This window comes from Schistocerca nitens, chromosome 4 (assembly GCF_023898315.1).
Source record: "Schistocerca nitens isolate TAMUIC-IGC-003100 chromosome 4, iqSchNite1.1, whole genome shotgun sequence".
Taxonomy (NCBI): Eukaryota; Metazoa; Arthropoda; class Insecta; order Orthoptera; family Acrididae; genus Schistocerca; species Schistocerca nitens.
In genome coordinates, this window is record NC_064617.1 from 1054458 (window position 1) to 1070773 (window position 16316).

Consider the following 16316-nt stretch of genomic DNA (forward strand, 5'->3'; position numbering starts at 1 on the left):
AATGTAAAACTGGTGACACAGGAAACGCTCAAAACATAGACAGTAGGAAGACTCAGTCTTCCTGTACTTAAGTCGGCATTGTGTCTCTTATATTTAATTCCGATGCAATTTCTGTGTTTCATCGTCAATGGGAAGGTCCAAGGGATACAGTAAACCTGAAGAGGTGCATCGGAATGTAAAACTAGTGAGACAGGAAACGCTCAAAACATAGACAGTAGGAAGCCTCAGTCTTCCTGTACTTAAGTCGGCATTGTGTCTGTTATATTTAATTCCGATGCGATTTCTGTGTTTCATCGACAATGGGAAGGTCCAATGGATACAGTAAACCTGCAGAGGTGAATCGGAATGTAAAACTGGTGACACAGGAAACGCTCAAAACATAGGCAGTAGGAAGACTCTGTCTTCCTGTACTTAAGTCGGCATTGTGTCTCTTATATTTAATTCGATGCGAGTTCTGTGTTTCATCGACAATGGGAAGGTCCAAGGGATACAGTAAATCAGCAGGGGTGCATCGGAATGTAAAACTGGTGACACAGGAAACGCTCAAACATCGACCGTAAGAAGACTCAGTTTTCTTGTACTTAAGTCGGCATTGTTCCTCTTATATTTATTTCCGACTAAATTTCTGTGTTTCATCGTGAATGGGAAGGTCCAAGGGATATAGTAAACCTGCAGAGGTGCATCGGAAAGTAAAACTGATGACACAGGAAACGCTCAAAACATAGACAGTAGGAAGACTTAGTCTTCCTGTACTTAAGTCGGCATTGTGTCTCTTATATTTAATTCCGATGCAATTTCTGTGTTTCAGCGTCAATGGGATGGTGCAAGGGATACAGTAAACCTGCTGAGGTGCATCAGAATGTAAAACTGTTGACACAGGAAACGCTCAAAACATAGACCGTGAGAAGACTCAGTTTTCTTGTACTTAAGTCGGCGTTGTGTCTCTTATATTTAATTCCGATGAAATTTCTGTGTTTCATTGTCAATGGGAACGTCCAAAAGATACAGTAAACCTGCAGAGGTGAATCGGAATGTAAAACTGGTGACACAGGCAACGCTCAAAACATAGACAGTAGGAAGACTCATCTCTTCCGGTACTTAAGTCGGCATTGTGTGTCTTATATTTAACTTCGATGCAATTTGTGTGTTTCATCGCCAATGGGAAGGTCCAAGGGATACAGTAAACATGCAGAGGTGCATCGGAATGTAAAACTGGTGACACAGGATATGCTCAAAACATTGACCGTAAGAAGACTGTTTTCTGGTAATTAAGTCGGCATTGTGTATCTTATATTTAAATCCGATGCAATTTCTGTTTTTCATCGTCAATGGGAAGGTCCAAGAGATACAGTAAACCTGCAGAGGTGCATCGGAATGTAAACATAGTAACACAGGAAACGCTCAAAACATAGACAGTAGGAAGACTCAGTCTTCCTGTTCTTATGTCGGCATTGTGTCTCTTATATTTAATTCCGATGCAATTTCTGTGTTTCATCGTCAATGGGAAGGTCAAAGGGATATAGTAAACCTGCTGAGGTGCATCGGAATGTAAAACTGGTGACACAGGAAACGCTCAAAACATAGACAGTAGGAAGACTCAGTCCTCCTGTACTTAAGTCGGCATTGTGTCTCTTATATTTAATTCCGATGCAATTTCTGTGTTTCATCGTCAATGGGCAGGTCCAAGGGATACAGTAAACCTGAAGAGGTGCATCGGAATGTAAAACTAGTGAGACAGGAAACGCTCAAAACATAGACAGTGAGAAGCCTCAGTCTTCCTGTACTTAAGTCGGCATTGTGTCTCTTATATTTAATTCCGATGCAATTTCTGTGTTTCATCGTCAATGGGAAGGTCCAAGGGATACAGTAAACCTGCAGACGTGCATCGGAATGTAAAACTGGTGTCACAGGAAACGCTCAAAACATAGACAGTAGGAAGACTCAGTCTTCCTGTACTTAAGTCGGCATTGTGCCTCTTATATTTATTTCCGATTAAATTTCTGTGTTTCATCGTGAATGGGAAGGTCCAAGGGATATAGTAAACATGCAGAGGTGCATCGGAAAGTAAAACTGATGACACAGGAAACGCTCAAAACATAGACAGTAGGAAGACTTAGTCTTCCTGTACTTAAGTCGGCATTGTGTCTCTTATATTTAATTCCGATGCAATTTCTGTGTTTCATCGTCAATGGGAAGGTCAAAGGGATACAGTAAACCTGCAGAGGTGCATCGGAATGTAAAACTGGTGACACAGGAAACGCTCAAAACATAGACAATAGGAAGACTCAGTCTTCCTGTACTTAAGTCGGCACTGAGTCTCTTATATTTATTTCCGATTAAATTTCTGTGTTTCATCGTGAATGGGAAGGTCCAAGGGATATAGTAAACATGCAGAGGTGCATCGGAAAGTAAAACTGATGACACAGGAAACGCTCAAAACATAGACAGTAGGGAGACTTAGTCTTCCTGTACTTAAGTCGGCATTGTGTATCTTATATTTAAATCCGATTCAATTTCTGTCTTTCATCGTCAATGGGAAGGTCCAAGGGATACAGTAAACCAGCAGAGGTGCATCAGAATGTAAAACTGGTGCCTCAGGAAACGCTCAAATCATAGACAGTAGGAAGACTCAGTCTTCGTGTACTTAAGACGGCATTGTGAGTCTCATATTTAGTTCCGATGCGATTTCTGTGTTTCATCGTCACTGTGAAGGTCCAAGGGATACAGTAAACCTGTAGAGGTGCATCGGAATGTAAAACTAGTGAGACAGGAAACGCTCAAAACATAGACAGTAGGAAGCCTCAGTCTTCCTGTACTTAAGTCGGCATTGTGTCTCTTATATTTAATTCCGATGCGATTTTTGTGTTTCATCGACAATGGGAAGGTCCAATAGATACAGTAAACCTGCAGAGGTGAATCGGAATGTAAAACTGGTGACACAGGAAACGCTCAAAACATAGACAGTAGGAAGACTCAGTCTTCCTGTACTTAAGTCGGCATTGTGTCTTTTATATTTAATTCGATGCGAGTTCTGTGTTTCATCGACAATGGGAAGGTCCAAGGGATACAGTAAATCAGCAGGGGTGCATCGGAATGTAAAACTGGTGACACAGGAAACGCTCAAAACATCGACCGTAAGAAGACTCAGTTTTCTTGTACTTAAGTCGGCATTGTTCCTCTTATATTTATTTCCGATTAAATTTCTGTGTTTCATCGTGAATGGGAAGGTCCAAGGGATATAGTAAACATGCAGAGGTGCATCGGAAAGTAAAACTGATGACACAGGAAACGCTCAAAACATAGACAGTAGGAAGACTTAGTCTTCCTGTACTTAAGTCGGCATTGTGTCTCTTATATTTAATTCCGATGCAATTTCTGTGTTTCAGCGTCAATGGGATGGTGCAAGGGAAACAGTAAACCTGCAGAGGTGCATCAGAATGTAAAACTGTTGACACAGGAAACGCTCAAAACATAGACCTTAAGAAGACTCAGTTTTCTTGTACTTAAGTCGGCGTTGTGTCTCTTATATTTAATTCCGATGAAATTTCTGTGTTTCATTGTCAATGGGAACGTCCAAAAGATACAGTAAACCTGCAGAGGTGAATCGGAATGTAAAACTGGTGACACAGGCAACGCTCAAAACATAGACAGTAGGAAGACTCAATCTTCCGGTACGTAAGTCGGCATTGTGTGTCTTATATTTAACTTCGATGCAATTTGTGTGTTTCATCGCCAATGGGAAGGTCCAAGGGATACAGTAAACATGCAGAGGTGCATCGGAATGTAAAACTGGTGACACAGGATATGCTCAAAACATTGACCGTAAGAAGACTGTTTTCTGGTACTTAAGTCGGCATTGTGTATCTTATATTAAATCCGATGCAATTTCTGTTTTTCATCGTCAATGGGAAGGTCCAAGGGATACAGTAAACCTGCAGAGGTGCATCGGAATGTAAACATAGTAACACAGGAAACGCTCAAAACATAGACAGTAGGAAGACTCAGTCTCCATGTTCTTATGTCGGCATTGTGTCTCTTATATTTAATTCCGATGCAATTTCTGTGTTTCATCGTCAATGGGAAGGTCAAAGGGATACAGTAAACCTGCAGAGGTGCATCGGAATGTAAAACTGGTGACACAGGAAACGCTCAAAACATAGACAGTAGGAAGACTCAGTCTTCCTGTACTTAAGTCGGCATTGTGTCTCTTATATTTAATTCCGATGCAATTTCTGTGTTTCATCGTCAATGGGAAGGTCCAAGGGATATAGTAAACATGCAGAGGTGCATCGGAAAGTAAAACTGATGACACAGGAAACGCTCAAAACATAGACAGTAGGAAGACTTAGTCTTCCTGTACTTAAGTCGGCATTGTGTCTCTTATATTTAATTCCGATGCAATTTCTGTGTTTCAGCGTCCATGGGAACGTCCAAAAGATACAGTAAACCAGCAGAGGTGAATCGGAATGTAAAACTGGTGACACAGGAAACGCTCAAAACATAGACAGTAGGAGGATTTAGTCTTACTGTACTGAAGTCGGCATTGTGTCATATTTAATTTCGATGCAATTTGTGTGTTTCATCGCCAATGGGAAGGTCCAAGGGATACAGTAAACATGCAGAGGTGCATGGGAATGTAAAACTAGTGACACTGGATACGCTCAAAACATTGACCGTAAGAAGACTGTTTTCTGGTACTTAAGTCGACATTGTGTCTCTTATATTTAATTCCGATGCAATATCTGTGTTTCATCGTCACTGTGAAGGTCCAAGTGATACAGTAAACCTGTAGAGGTGCGTCAGAATGTAAAACTGGTGACACAGGAAACGCTCAAATTATAGTCAGTAGGAAGACTCAGTCTTCCTGTACTTAAGTCGGCATTGTGTCTCTTATATTTAATTCCGATGCAATTTCTGTGTTTCATCGTCAATGGGAAGGTCCAAGGGATACAGTAAACCTGCAGAGGTGCATCAGAATGTAAAACTGGTGACACAGGAAACGCTCAAAATATAGACTTTAGGAAGACTCAGTCTTCCTGTACTTAAGTCGGCATTGTGTCTCTTATATTTAATTCCGATGCAATTTCTGTGTTTCAACGTCAATGGGAAGGTCCAAGGGATACAGTAAACCTGAAGAGGTGCATCGGAATGTAAAACTAGTGAGACAGGAAACGCTCAAAACATTGACAGTGAGAAGCCTCAGTCTTCCTGTACTTAAGTCGGCATTGTGTCTCTTATATTTAATTCCGATGCAATTTCTGTGTTTCATAGTCAATGGGAAGGTCCAAGGGATACAGTAAACCTGCAGAGGTGCATCGGAATGTAAAACTGGTGACACAGGAAACGCTCAAAACATAGACATTAGGAAGACTCAGTCTTCCTGTACTTAAGTCGGCATTGTGTCTCTTATATTTAATTCCGATGCAATTTCTGTGTTTCAGCGTCAATGGGAACGTCCAAAAGATACAGTAAACCTGCAGAGGTCCATTGGAATGTAAAACTGGTGACACAGGAAACGCTCAAACATAGACAGTAGGAACACTCAGTCTTCCTGTACTTAAGTCGGCATTGTGTCTCTTATATTTAATTTCGATGCAATTTGTGTGTTTTTACGCCAATGGGATGGTCCAGGGGATACAGTAAACCAGCAGATGTGCATCGGAATGTAAAACTGGTGACACAGGAAACGCTCAAAACATTGACAGTAATAAGACTCTTTTCTTGTACTTAAGTCGGCATTGTGTCTCTTATATTTAATTCCGATGCAATTTCTGTGTTTCATCGTCAATGGGAAGGTCCAAGGGATACAGTAAAAATGCAGAGGTGCATCAGAATGTAAAACTGGTGACACAGGAAACGCTCAAAACATAGACAGTAGGAAGACTCAGTCTTCCTGTACTTAAGTCGGCATTGTGTATCTTATATTTAAATCCGATGCAATTTCTGTTTTTCATCGTCAATGGGAAGGTCCAAGGGATACAGAAAACCTGCAGAGGTGCATCGGAATGTAAACATAGTAACACAGGAAACGCTCAAAACATAGACAGTAGGAAGACTCAGTCTTCCTGTTCTTATGTCGGCATTGTGTCTCTTATATTTAATTCCGATGCAATTTCAGTGTTTCATCGTGAATGGGAAGGTCAAAGGGATACAGTAAACCTGCAGAGGGGCATCGGAATGTAAAACTGGTGACACAGGAAACGCTCAAATTATAGACAGTAGGAAGACTCAGTCTTCCTGTACTTAAGTCGGCATTGTGTCTCTTATATTTAATTCAGATGCAATTTCTCTGTTTCATCGTCAATGGGAAGGTCCAAGGGATACAGTAAACCTGCAGAGTTGCATCAGAATGTAAAACTGGTGACACAGGAAACGCTCAAAGCATAGACAGTAGGAAGACTCAGTCTTCCTGTACTTAAGTCGGCATTGTGTCTCTTATATTTAATTCCGATGCAATTTCTGTGTTTCATCGTCAATGGGAAGGTCCAAGGGATACAGTAAACCTGAAGAGGTGCATCGGAATGTAAAACTAGTGAGACAGGAAACGCTCAAAACATAGACAGTAGGAAGCCTCAGTCTTCCTGTACTTAAGTCGGCATTGTGTCTCTTATATTTAATTCCGATGCGATTTCTGTGTTTCATCGACAATGGGAAGGTCCAATGGATACAGTAAACCTGCAGAGGTGAATCGGAATGTAAAACTGGTGACACAGGCAACGCTCAAAACATAGACAGTAGGAAGACTCAATCTTCCGGTACTTAAGTCGGCATTGTGTGTCTTATATTTAACTTCGATGCAATTTGTGTGTTTCATCGCCAATGGGAAGGTCCAAGGGATACAGTTAACATGCAGAGGTGCATCGGAATGTAAAACTGGTGCCTCAGGAAACGCTCAAATCATAGACAGTAGGAAGACTCAGTCTTTGTGTACTTAAGACGGCATTGTGACTCTCATATTTAGTTCCGATGCGATTTCTGTGTTTCATAGTCACTGTGAAGGTCCAAGGGATACAGTAAACCTGTAGAGGTGCATCGGAATGTAAAACTGGTGACACAGGAAACGCTCAAATTATAGACAGTAGGAAGACTCAGTCTTCCTGTACTTAAGTCGGCATTGTGTCTCTTATATTTAATTCAGATGCAATTTCTCTGTTTCATCGTCAATGGGAAGGTCCAAGGGATACAGTAAACCTGCAGAGTTGCATCAGAATGTAAAACTGGTGACACAGGAAACGCTCAAAGCATAGACAGTAGGAAGACTCAGTCTTCCTGTACTTAAGTCGACATTGTGTCTCTTATATTTAATTCCGATGCAATTTCTGTGTTTCATCGTCAATGGGAAGGTCCAAGGGATACAGTAAACCTGAAGAGGTGCATCGGAATGTAAAACTAGTGAGACAGGAAACGCTCAAAACATAGACAGTAGGAAGCCTCAGTCTTCCTGTACTTAAGTCGGCATTGTGTCTCTTATATTTAATTCAGATGCAATTTCTGTTTTTCATCGTCAATGGGAAGGTCCAAGGGATACAGTAAACCAACAGAGGTGCATCAGAATGTAAAACTGGTGCCTCAGGAAACGCTCAAATCATAGACAGTAGGAAGACTCAGTCTTTGTGTACTTAAGACGGCATTGTGACTCTCATATTTAGTTCCGATGCGATTTCTGTGTTTCATAGTCACTGTGAAGGTCCAAGAGATACAGTAAACCTGTAGAGGTGCATCGGAATGTAAAACTGGTGACACAGGAAACGCTCAAATTATAGACAGTAGGAAGACTCAGTCTTCCTGTACTTAAGTCGGCATTGTGTCTCTTATATTTAATTCAGATGCAATTTCTCTGTTTCATCGTCAATGGGAAGGTCCAAGGGATACAGTAAACCTGCAGAGTTGCATCAGAATGTAAAACTGGTGACACAGGAAACGCTCAAAGCATAGACAGTAGGAAGACTCAGTCTTCCTGTACTTAAGTCGGCATTGTGTCTCTTATATTTAATTCCGATGCAATTTCTGTGTTTCATCGTCAATGGGAAGGTCCAAGGGATACAGTAAACCTGAAGAGGTGCATCGGAATGTAAAACTAGTGAGACAGGAAACGCTCAAAACATAGACAGTAGGAAGCCTCAGTCTTCCTGTACTTAAGTCGGCATTGTGTCTCTTATATTTAATTCCGATGCGATTTCTGTGTTTCATCGACAATGGGAAGGTCCAATGGATACAGTAAACCTGCAGAGGTGAATCGGAATGTAAAACTGGTGACACAGGCAACGCTCAAAACATAGACAGTAGGAAGACTCAATCTTCCGGTACTTAAGTCGGCATTGTGTGTCTTAATTTAACTTCGATGCAATTTGTGTGTTTCATCGCCAATGGGAAGGTCCAAGGGATACAGTAAACATGCAGAGGTGCATCGGAATGTAAAACTGGTGACACAGGATATGCTCAAAACATTGACCGTAAGAAGACTGTTTTCTGGTACTTAAGTCGGCATTGTGTATCTTATATTTAAATCCGATGCAATTTCTGTTTTTCATCGTGAATGGGAAGGTCCAAGGGATACAGTAAACCTGCAGAGGTGCATCGGAATGTAAACATAGTAACACAGGAAACGCTCAAAACATAGACAGTAGGAAGACTCAGTCTTCCTGTTCTTATGTCGGCATTGTGTCTCTTATATTTAATTCCGATGCAATTTCTGTGTTTCATCGTCAATGGGAAGGTCAAAGGGATACAGTAAACCTGCAGAGGTGCATATGAATGTAAAACAGGTGACACAGGAGACGCTCAAAACATAGACAGTAGGAAGACTCAGTCTTCCTGTACTTAAGTCGGCATTGTGTCTCTTATATTTAATTCCGATGCAATTTCTGTGTTTCATCGTCAATGGGAAGGTCCAAGGGATACAGTAAACCTGAAGAGGTGCATCGGAATGTAAAACTAGTGAGACAGGAAACGCTCAAAACATAGACGGTAGGAAGCCTCAGTCTTCCTGTACTTAAGTCGGCATTGTGTCTCTTATATTTAATTCCGATGCGATTTCTGTGTTTCATCGACAATGGGAAGGTCCAATGGATACAGTAAACCTGCAGAGGTGAATCGGAATGTAAAACTGGTGACACAGGAAACGCTCAAAACATAGACAGTAGGAAGACTCAGTCTTCCTGTACTTAAGTCGGCATTGTGTCTCTTATATTTAATTTGATGCGAGTTCTGTGTTTCATCCTCAATGGGAAGGTCCAAGGGATACAGTAAATCAGCAGGGGTGCATCGGAATGTAAAACTGGTGACACAGGAAACGCTCAAAACATCGACCGTAAGAAGACTCAGTTTTCTTGTACTTAAGTCGGCATTGTTCCTCTTATATTTATTTCCGATTAAATTTCTGTGTTTCATCGTGAATGGGAAGGTCCAAGGGATATAGTAAACATGCAGAGGTGCATCGGAAAGTAAAACTGATGACACAGGAAACGCTCAAAACATAGACAGTAGGAAGACTTAGTCTTCCTGTACTTAAGTCGGCATTGTGTCTCTTATATTTAATTCCGATGCAATTTCTGTGTTTCAGCGTCAATGGGAAGGTGCAAGGGATACAGTAAACCTGCAGAGGTGCATCAGAATGTAAAACTGTTGACACAGGAAACGCTCAGAACATAGACCGTAAGAAGACTCAGTTTTCTTGTACTTAAGTCGACGTTGTGTCTCTTATATTTAATTCCGATGCAATTTCTGTGTTTCATTGTCAATGGGAACGTCCAAAAGATACAGTAAACCTGCAGAGGTGAATCGGAATGTAAAACTGGTGACACAGGAAACGCTCAAAACATAGACAGTAGGAAGACTCAATCTTCCTGTACTTAAGTCGGCATTGTGTCTCTTATATTTAATTCCGATGCAATTTCTGTGTTTCATCGTCAATGGGAAGGTCCAAGGGATACAGTAAACCTGCAGAGGTGCATCAGAATGTAAAACTGGTGACACAGGAAACGCTCAAAACATAGACAGTAGGAAGACTCAGTCTTCCTGTACTTAAGTCAGCATTGTGTCTCTTATATTTAATTCCGATGCAATTTCTGTGTTTCAACGTGAATGGGAACGTCCAAAAGATACAGTAAACCTGCAGAGGTGAATCGGAATGTAAAACTGGTGACACAGGAAACGCTCAAAACATAGACATTAGGAAGACTCAGTCTTCCTGTACTGAAGTCGGCATTGTGTCTCTTATATTTAATTCCGATGCAATTTCTGTGTTTCATCGTCAATGGGAAGGTCCAAAGGATACAGTAAACGTGCAGAGGTGCATCAGAATGTAAAACTGGTGACAAAGGAAACGTTCAAAACATAGACAGTAGGAAGACTCAGTCTTCCTGTAATTAAGTCGGCATTGTGTATCTTATATTTAAATCCGATGCAATTTCTGTTTTTCATCGTCAATGGGAAGGTCCAAGGGATACAGTAAACCTGCAGAGGTGCATCGGAATGTAAACATAGTGACACAGGAAACGCTCAAATCATAGACAGTAGGAAGACTCAGTCTTCCTGTTCTTATGTCGCCATTGTATCTCTTATATTTAATTCCGATGCAATTTCTGTGTTTCATCGTCAATGGGAAGGTCAAAGGGATACAGTAAACCTGCAGAGGTGCATCGGAATGTAAAACTGGTGACACAGGAGACGCTCAAAACATAGACAATAGGAAGACTCAGTCCTCCTGTACTTAAGTCGGCATTGAGTCTCTTATATTTATTTCCGATTAAATTTCTGTGTTTCATCGTGAATGGGAAGGTCCAAGGGATATAGTAAACATGCAGAGGTGCATCGGAAAGTAAAACTGATGACACAGGAAACGCTCAAAACATAGACAGTAGGGAGACTTAGTCTTCCTGTACTTAAGTCGGCAGTTTGTATCTTATATTTAAATCCGATGCAATTTCTGTTTTTCATCGTCAATGGGAAGGTCCAAGGGATACAGTAAAACAGCAGAGGTGCATCAGAATGTAAAACTGGTGCCTCAGGAAACGCTCAAATCATAGACAGTAGGAAGACTCAGTCTTCCTGTACTTAAGACGGCATTGTGACTCTCATATTTAATTCCGATGCGATTTCTGTGTTTCATCGTCACTGTGAAGGTCCAAGGGATACAGTAAACCTGTAGAGGTGCATCGGAATGTAAAACTGGTGACACAGGAAACGCTCAAATTATAGTCAGTAGGAAGACTCAGTCTTCCTGTACCTAAGTCGGCATTGTGTCTCTTATATTTAATTCAGATGCAATTTCTCTGTTTCATCGTCATAGGGAAGGTCCAAGGGATACAGTAAACCTGCAGAGTTGCATCAGAATGTAAAACTGGTGACACAGGAGACGCTCAAAACATAGACAGTAGGAAGACTCAGTCTTCCTGTACTTAAGTCAGCATTGTGTCTCTTATATTTAATTCCGATGCAATTTCTGTGTTTCATCGTCAATGGGAAAGTCCAAGGGATACAGTAAGCCTGAAGAGGTGCATCGGAATGTAAAACTAGTGAGACAGGAAACGCTCAAAACATAGACAGTAGGAAGCCTCAGTCTTCCTGTACTTAAGACGGCATTGTGTCTCTTATATTTAATTCCGATGCGATTTCTGTGTTTCATCGACAATGGGAAGGGCCAATGGATACAGTAAACCTGCAGAGGTGAATCGGAATGTAAAACTGGTGACACAGGAAACGCTCAAAACATTGACAGTAGGAAGACTCAGTCTTCCTGTACTTAAGTCGGCATTGTGTCTCTTATATTTAATTCGATGCGAGTTCTGTGTTTCATCGACAATGGGAAGGTCCAAGGGATACAGTAAATCAGCAGGGGTGCATCGGAATGTAAAACTGGTGACACAGGAAACGCTCAAAGCATCGACCGTAAGAAGACTCAGTTTTCTTGTACTTAAGTCGGCGTTGTGTCTCTTATATTTAATTCCGATGCAATTTCTGTGTTTCATCGTCAATGGGAAGGTTCAAGGGATACAGTAAACCTGCAGAGGTGCATCGGAATGTAAAACTGATGACACAGGAAACGCTCAAAACATAGACAGTAGGAAGACTCAGTCTTCCTGTACTTAAGTCGGCATTGTTTCTCTTATATTTATTTCCGTTTAAATTTCTGTGTTTCATCGTGAATGGGAAGGTCCAAGGGATGTAGTAAACATGCAGAGGTGCATCGGAAAGTAAAACTGATGACACAGGAAACGCTCAAAACATAGACAGTAGGAAGACTCAATCTTCCGGTACTTAAGTCGGCATTGTGTGTCTTATATTTAATTTCGATGCAATTTGTGTGTTTCATCGCCAATGGGAAGGTCCAAGGGATACAGTAAACATGCAGAGGTGCATCGGAATGTAAAACTGGTGACACTGGATACGCTCAAAACATTGACCGTAAGAAGACTGTTTTCTGGTACTTAAGTCGACATTGTGTCTCTTATATTTAATTCCGATCCAATTTCTGTGTTTCATCGTCACTGTGAAGGTCCAAGTGAGACAGTAAACCTGTAGAGGTGCGTCAGAATGTAAAACTGGTGACACAGGAAACGCTCAAATTATAGACAGTAGGAAGACTCAGTCTTCCTGTACTTATGTCGGCATTGTGTCTCTTATATTTAATTCCGATGCAATTTCTGTGTTTCATCGTCAATGGGAAGGTCCAGTGGATACAGTAAACCTGCAGAGGTCCATTGGAATGTAAAACTGGTGACACAGGAAACGCTCAAACATAGACAGTAGGAAGACTCAGTCTACCTGTAATTAAGTCGGGATTGTGTCTCTTATATTAAATTTCGATGCAATTTGTGTGTTTCAACGCCAATGCGATGGTCCAGGGGATACAGTAAACCTGCAGATGTGCATCGGAATGTAAAACTGGTGACACAGGAAACGCTCAAAACATTGACAGTAATAAGACTCTTTTCTTGCACTTAAGTCGGCATTGTGTCTCTTATATTTAATTCCGATGCAATTTCTGTGTTTCATCGTCAATGGGAAGGTCCAAGGGATACAGTAAACCTGCAGAGGTGCAACAGAATGTAAAACTGGTGACACAGGAAACGCTCAGAACATAGAGAGTAGGAAGACTCAGTCTTCCTGTACTTAAGTCGGCATTGTGTATCTTATATTTAAATCCGATGCAATTTATGTTTTTCATCGTCAATGGGAAGGTCCAAGGGATACAGTAAACCTGCAGAGGTGCATCGGAATGTAAACATAGTGTCACAGGAAACGCTCAAAACATAGACAGTAGGAAGACTCAGTCTTCCTGTTATTATGTTGGCATTGTGTCTCTTATATTTAATTCCGATGCAATTTCTGTGTTTCATCGTCAATGGGAAGGTCAAAGGGATACAGTAAACCTGCAGAGGTGCATCGGAATGTAAAACTGATGACACAGGAAACGCTCAAAACATAGACAGTAGGTAGTCTTAGTCTTCCTGTACTTAAGTCGGCATTGTGTATCTTATATTTAAATCCGATGCAATTTCTGTTTTTCATCGTCAATGGGAAGGTCCAAGGGATACAGTAAACCTGTAGAGGTGCGTCAGAATGTAAAACTACTGAGACAGGAAACCCTCAAAACATAGACAGTAGGAAGTCTCAGTCTTCCTGTACTTATGTCGGCATTGTGTCTCTTATATTTAATTCCGATGCAATTTCTGTGTTCAGCGTCAATGGGAAGGTGCAAGGGATACAGTAAACCTGCAGAGGTGCATCAGAATGTAAAACTGTTGACACAGGAAACGCTCAAAACATAGACCGTAAGAAGACTCAGTATTCTTGTACTCAAGTTGGCGTTGTGTCTCTTATATTTAATTCCGATGCAATTTCTGTGTTTCATCGTCAATGGGAACGTCCAAAAGATACAGTAAACCTGCAGAGGTGAATCGGAATGTAAAACTGGTGACACAGGAAACGCTCGAAACATAGACAGTAGGAAGACTCAATCTTCCGGTACTTAAGTCGGCATTGTGTGTCTTATATTTAATTTCGATGCAATTCGTGTGTTGCATCGCCAATGGGAAGGTCCAAGGGATACAGGAAACATGCAGAGGTGCATCGGAATGTAAAACTGGTGACACAGGAAACGCTCAAAACATAGACACTAGGAAGACTCAGTCTTCCTTTACTTAAGTCGGCATTGTGTCTCTTATATTTAATTCCGTTGCAATTTCTGTGTTTGATCGTCACTGTGAAGGTCCAAGTGATACAGTAAACCTGTAGAGGTGCGTCAGAATGTAAAACTGCTGACACAGGAAACGCTCAAATTATAGACAGTAGGAAGACTAAGTCTTCCTGTACTTAAGTCGGCATTGTGTCTCTTATATTTAAATCCGACGCTATTTCTGTGTTTCATCGTCAATGGGAAGGTCCAAGGGATACAGTAGACCTGCAGAGGTGCATCAGAATGTAAAACTGGTGACACAGGAAGCGCTCAAAACATAGACTGTAGGAAGACTCAGTCTTCCTGTACTTATGTCGGCATTGTGTCTCTTATATTTAATTCCGATGCAATTTCTGTGTTTCAACGTCAGTGGGAAGGTCCAAGGGATACTGTAAACCTGCAGAGGTGCATCGGAATGTAAAACTGGTGACACAGGAAACGCTCAAAACATAGACACTAGTAAGACTCAGTCTTCCTGTACTTAAGTCGGCATTGTGTCTCTTATATTTATTTCCGATAAAATATCTGTGTTTCATCGTCAATGGGAAGGTCCAAGTGATATAGCAAACCTGCAGAGGTGCATCGGAAAGTAAAACTGATGACACAGGAAACGCTCAAAACATAGAGAGTAGGAAGACTTAGTCTTCCTGTACTTAAGTCGGCATTGTGTCTCTTATATTTAATTCCGATGCAATTTCTGTGTTTCATCGTCACTGTGAAGGTCCAAATGATACAGTAAACCTGAAGAGGTGCATCGGAATGTAAAACTAGTGAGACAGGAAACGCTCAAATTATAGACAGTAGGAAGACTCAGTCTTCCTGTACTTAAGTTGGCATTGTGTCTCTTATATTTAATACCGAAGCAATTTCTGTGTTTCATTGCCAATGGGCGGCTCCAAGGGATACAGTAAACCTGCAGAGGTGCATCAGAATGTAAAACTGGTGACACAGGAAACGCTCATAACATAGACACTAGGAAGACTCAGTCTTCCTGTACTTAAGTCGGCATTGTGTCTCTTATATTTATTTCCGATAAAATATCTGTGTTTCATCGTCAATGGGAAGGTCCAAGTGATATAGCAAACCTGCAGAGGTGCATCGGAAAGTAAAACTGGTGACACAGGAAACGCTCAAAACATAGACAGTAGGAAGACTCAATCTTCCTGTACTTAAGTCGGCATTGTGTCTCTTATATTTAATTCCGATGCAATTTCTGTGTTTTATCGTCAATGGGAAGGTCCAAGGGATACAGCAAACTTGAAGAGGTGCATCAGAATGTAAAACTGGTGACACAGGAAACGCTCAAAAAATAGACAGTAGGAAGACTCAGCATTCCTGTACGTAAGTCGGCATTGTGTCTCTTATATTTAATTCCGATGCAATTTCTGTGTTTCATCGTCAATGGGAACGTCCAAAAGATACAGTAAACCTGCAGAGGTGAATCGGAATGTAAAACTGTTGACACAGGAAACGCTCAAAACATAGACCGTAAGAAGACTCAGTTTTCTTGTACTTAAGTCGGCGTTGTGTCTCTTATATTTAAATCCGATGCGATTTCTGTGTTTCATCGACAATGGGAAGGTCCAATGGATACAGTAAACCTGCAGAGGTCCATTGGAATGTAAAACTGGTGACACAGGAAGCGCTCAAAACATTGACAGTAATAAGACTCTTTTCTTGTGTCTCTTATATTTAATTCCGATGCAATTTCTGTGTTTCATCGTCAATGGGAAGGTCGAAGGGATACAGTAAACCTGCAGAGGTGCATCAGAATGTAAAACTGGTGACACAGGGAACGCTCAAAACATAGACAGTAGGAAGACTCAGTCTTCCTGTACTTAAGTCGGCATTGTGTATCTTATATTTAAATCCGATGCAATTTCTGTTTTTCATCGTCAATGGGAACGTCCAAGGGATACAGTAAACCTGCAGAGGTGCATCGGAATGTAAACATAGTGACACAGGAAACGCTCAAAACATAGACAGTAGGAAGACTCAGTCTTCCTGTTCTTATGTCGGCATTGTGTCTCTTATATTTATTTCCGATTAAATTTCTGTGTTTCATCGTGAATGGGAAGGTCCTAGGGATATAGTAAACATGCAGAGGTGCATCGGAAAGTAAAACTGATGACACAGG